Raw genomic sequence first — 5473 nt, forward strand, 5'->3', positions numbered from 1 at the left:
AGCTATTCCTGGAGAACTAGGGAAGTCCTTAGACAAGTCTTACAGAAAGTCCTTAAGAGGCATCCTACATGGGAAGCTCCACCAATAGCTGGCATCTTTGAGCAAGCCAGTGCCAGCGTTGGTTCCCAGGAGACTTATCAAGCACCCCGATTAGGACTGTCACACTGTTCTACAGCTCCGCATTTTGAAAGTCATTTCCCAGAGTCAAGACTAGAACTGAGCATGTAGCACATGCAAAAGATTTCGTGTTCAATCTCCAACGGTTTCCAGAAGATGACTGAAGACGTACATACAGCCAGGTGACCAGCAATACTGCCCTGAGCCTCTCTGCTACTCCCCAGAAATTCCTGGCCTAGCTGAGCTGCTGGCTGGACAATCCAGAATCAGTGAGGCTTATCTAGGACATGGGAGAGATTTGAATAAAAGATAAATGCACGAAAACACCACTGTTGGCATAAGAAGGAATGGAGTGCTGGTATTTGGTACACAGGCATGGACCTTGAAACACACTGAGAGAAAGAAGCCAGTCACAGGGGCTCAGATGAAACGCCCCAATCAGGCAAATCCACTGACACAGCTTAGGGCTGAGAGGGAATGGGAGCAGAGTATGAGGGGTGAGTTTCCCCTCAAGGTCTCTTACATGAAATCAATGATGACTGAATTCTTGATTGTCTCATCTTCATCTCCCAAGCATTGAGATTCCAGGCAAATCTACCACACCTGGTTTTGGGGGTCTGGAAATTGAACCTGGTGCTTTCTGTTTGCTACACAAGCATTCTATTCTGGGCTGCATCTCTAACCCATGAAAATGCTTTGGTATTTATGGTGGTGATGGCTGCACTTATCTGTGATGCCCTCAAATCCACCCAACCTACACCATAAAAGGATAAGCTATATGAGCTATATCTCATTAATTGCCACCATCACCCACACCACTACCACTCTTGTTCCAGTCCTGTGGCCCTCAGGTGGGAATCACCTGGAAGTTGTCTATTTATGTTTGTGAGGATCCATCTGTAGCTGAGCCCCAGAAGTTTTATTCTATGTGCTCTGGGTGGGTCCCTACTAAAGAGCCCTTTCTCCCCCTTGCCCCCTTCCTTAAAATGCTCTGACCCTGGTGTCAAAGCCAGAGCTGCCTGACCTGCTTCCTTGGTGCTAAAGGCAGTTACCACAACTCACATGTCATCCACCATGTGCCCTTCCAGTATGTCTTTCTTGTATATCCATAGTCTTCCCAATGTAGTCTCCTGTCAAGCCCAGGAACTCAGCAGCTCTGGAAATTTGCAAGCTCCTTGCTAGAGCCTGGCATGTGGGCAATGGGTGTTAGCTCACTTTAGAACTCTGGCAGCCTGACTAGGTGTCCTGCAAAAGCTGAATGTACACAGTGAAGTAGGTAGAAACAGCCTGGTTATCCCCAACAAACAGCTTAGACAGGTCAGAGCCATGTCTTGGAGCCCAGAGTACTGGGAGAAGAATCCAACAACAGTGATAATTACCTGCCCTGTGGCCTAGAGCACTTCAGCCAACTAACTGTCCCCCTCCCCTGTGGTAGACAAAGGCCAGCAAAAGCAGAGCTCTAGGAAGCAGACTGGTGGTGACAAAGTGGCTGTAATAGTCAGCTGGGATCAGTAGCACTATTCATCTTCAGTTTCTGCCTCAGTCTCAGCAGTGACCTCTCATGTTCTGTGCCCATTCCCCTTGTCCTACAGCATAAGGGTCCTTGCTCCTTGCAGAACCCAGGTCACAGACCAGACAGACCTTCATCATCTTGTGTTGTCTAAAATGTATCAGTAGGAGTTGGAGGAGATGGCTCAGTGGTTAAGAATACTTTCTGCTGGATTAGAGGACCTGGGTTCAACTTCCATCACCACATGGTTGTTAGAACTCTATAACTTTAGAGTTAACTATCTGTAACTCAGGGAATCCAACCTCTTCTGATCTCTGCAGGCACCAGTCATGCACATGGTGCAGACACACAAAGCACAGAAATTTAACTCTTTTTTTAAAGGTGTGTGTCACTGCACATGACAAACACTAGCGCGTTTAACTTTCTGTTAATGTGTCTATGAGCCTGTAGGGTTCAATTCAGGAGGAGGGTAGACACAAGAGGGACTTGCCAGAGAGCTCACTGCCACACCAGGCCCCCTTCTCTTTTAGCATGGTTACTCTGCACAGATGCCATCCTCTCCCTGTGGGAATGGGATGGGCAGGACAGTGGGTCCTCCTATAGCATGTCAGTACAGAGGTCTGGCTCCCAGGTGGGAGGCTGGAAAAGAGTGTGGGGGGGGGCGTGTAGACCCTTTCTGTGAGCTCTGCTTGCTCTCTGAGCCAGGTGTGGGTCTACAAGCAGTTTTCCCCAACACTACACTCCCATGGTGACAAATCTAAGCACTGAATTCTCTGGGGAATAACACAAAAATGCTACTCAGGTCCTCCCCAGGGGTCTTTGAGAGGATTCCCAAGGCAGCAAGAGGCTGGGAATGAGTGAGCAGGCAAGCTCAGCACATACTGCTTGAGGATGGAGGAGACCCATCCCCACCCTCAGCAAGAGAGAAGCAGCAAGCAAAAACCAGGTTGAGTGCGGCTTTCAGCATGTCCTCTTGTCCTCCTCTGCCATCTTTGTGTTGTACTTTCAGCCCACTCACTCAGGTTCTTTAATATATTTCAGAGGGGAACTGATATAACTTAGTAGAATGTTTGCTTGTTTGTAAAAAGCTCTGAATTTGATCCCCAGCCCTGCATAACCCCAGTGTGATGACTCACACCTATTATTTCAGCATTCCAGTGGAAGCAGAAGGATCAAAAGTCGATCATAGCTGCATAACTATGAGTTTGAGGCAAGGTTGTGCTACTTCAGACCCTGAAGAGGAAGGGACGGAAAGAGGGGAAGGAAGAAAAAGAAGGGGAGGAGAGGAGAAGAGATTCTCAGGGTTGTGGCCAGGTTGGAGTGTGAATGTGGCAGCAGGCAGCACTGATGACCAGGAGAGTACAGTAGGAATAAAACCCAGGACTCTTGAATGTTCATCAGGCAGAACTCATAGATTCACCATGCTGCTAACCCTGAGAGCAGAATGGATTCTCAGAGCCACACCTCTCTACAGGTCCTCCCTTCCTAGGACATGTCAGACACTCAGAGGAGGCCAACATCATCCCTTCACCCACTATGGGCTGTGACACTCACTGGTCAAGTGACTATACACTAGCACTAGTGCATCCAAACTCCTTTGCCTGGACATCACTAAGAATGCATTCTCCCTGAGTGGGAGGATACACTGGCCAGAGACCAATAGCACCCAAGGACCAATCACCTGAGTGCTGCAGACCACCAGGGGAACCAGAACCTCCAGATGCCTGTTCCAAAGCACTCTGTAAAACTCTTGCCTCTCCAGGAAGAATGACCCCAGCTTATGGGCCCCAGAAGAGGCTCTTGGAGTAAGACCACTTTCTGCCATTAGTGAAATGAAGACTGTGAAAGCGTGAAAAGAAACAGAGCTCTCGAGAAGGGTCCAGAAGGTGCCACTCCGCTTCTATTGACACAGAAACGCCTTCCTAGGTGGGAGGGGAAGCTGCCTGAGCTGAGAGTGTGAGGTCTATCTGACGCTAGCTTGTTCTTTTGTTTGTGTTTTTCTACACAAGCTGTAAGACATAATTTTTAAAATTGAAAGAGCCAGAGATAAGTGCAGATGGCACAAGTAAGGTGGCCAATGGGGGAGGGGTAGTACACCTCCGTGTGGCTGCTGACCTCAAGGAGCCATTGCCCTGGTATCAGCTGGGATGCAGAGCCCGCCTTAACTATTCAAAGAGCATGCTTCTCTCTCTCTCTCTCTCTCTCTCTCTCTCTCTCTCTCTCTCTCTCTCTCTCTCTCTTCCTTTCTCTCTCTCTCTCTCCTTCTCCACAATCACCCTATGAACTCCAGGCACCTCAAGTTAGTCCATTAGTCCATACCCCCCCCCCCCCAGCAAGCTCAATCACATACTGTGGGAGCCATTAATCCTTTGCAGTCCTACTGGCTCAAAATATTCTAGCAGTGTCTTCTTCCTTCTCCCACCCTTCCAGGCTTCTCCCCTTCCTTTCTTTCCTAGTATGGGCTAGCAGGCATTCTCTCTTTACTCCTCTCCTCTCCTCTCCTAACACTTTACAAGAATCCATGAGAGTCACTCAGTCACTGATGCATCTCTCCCAACCTCCCCCTTGGCTAAGGACACCTGGGATACCGGCAACCATTTTCACACACACAGAACATGGGCCAAGGCACTGACTGACTTCCTACACTTAAACAACCTGTTCACCCTCAGACGTGTCACAGATACCCTCAACAAAATCTTGGGGCTTCCTGAAATACCTTGGCATGAACTCACACCAAGAATTTGGCTCACCCCTTGTACCTGGACAGATGGAAGAAGGGAAGGGACTGGGGGAAGGGGGAGTCCCTGGCCTTTAGATGACCTTCAGTCATGTGAACACCTTCTCTCTCAACCTTTCCCCAAGACACTTTAAACCTGATCCCAAGAAAATAAAACCAGTCCCCACACCTCCTGATGCTACCTGTAAAGAAGCTGAATGCTGCCGAACCTGAAAGCGGGCTCGCGCCCAGGGCTCTGTTCGCAGCACCGAGTAAGGGACTGCTCCAAGACACAAAGTTCGAGAAAAAGTCCGAGCTCTGTCATCTCATTCTCGTTGTGTCAGCCCAGGGAGGAACAACCTCAGAGTTAGGGGAGAGCCCGGAGTTCGGCGTTCGCTCCTGGCCATAGGACCTGGTTGGCTGCCTGCCTGTCCAACTCGGTACCTCACCTTGGCCAGAGTGAGTGAATCGTCCTCCTGGGCTTATAAGGTCAAACCCGTGGGTGTTCCGCAAGATGTGATGTTCTGTTCACCTGAGTTTGTGGAGCACGGGCGCTGTTATTTCCGGGCCTGCACCCGAGTCTCCAGGCGCCGCCCCCCCCAACGCACCGGGGGGGGGGGGGGCTGGATCCCAGCAAAGGTCCTGCTTTCTACTGAGTCGCTCCAGGGTCGCCTTCATCACGCACTGGGTTGTCCATCAAGCGGAGCCAGCCTGAGCACTGGGTGCATTCCCCGAAGATACGAGGCACAGAGAGGAGAGACGTCGAGGAGGACTGGTGGGGAGAAATAAGTTTAGGAGAGGGTATGGGGCGGTCTTCTGAACATCTTGGCGGTCCAATTTCCCACTGCCAATCTCTAAACAACGTCTCACCCGAGGAGGCGCGAAGACACCGTTCCCTCCCTTTCTCTCCTTTCTCTCTTCCTCCTAAGCCTCTTTCTTTCCCCCTTCCCAATAATCTCCCGCTGTGTTGCGCCCAAGGGATCCACCCAGAGTCCCCGAACCCTAGCTAGTGCCCAATCGCCGACGGGGGCGGGGCCGAAGGAGGAAGGGGCGGAGAGGGGCGAGGAAGGACCTGCTACCCAGAGCTTTGGCTAGCGACCGCCGAGGCCCAGGCAGCAGTGGTGGCGGGC

This window comes from Phodopus roborovskii, unplaced genomic scaffold, assembly GCF_943737965.1.
Source record: "Phodopus roborovskii unplaced genomic scaffold, PHOROB, whole genome shotgun sequence".
In the NCBI taxonomy this organism is placed as follows: Eukaryota; Metazoa; Chordata; class Mammalia; order Rodentia; family Cricetidae; genus Phodopus; species Phodopus roborovskii.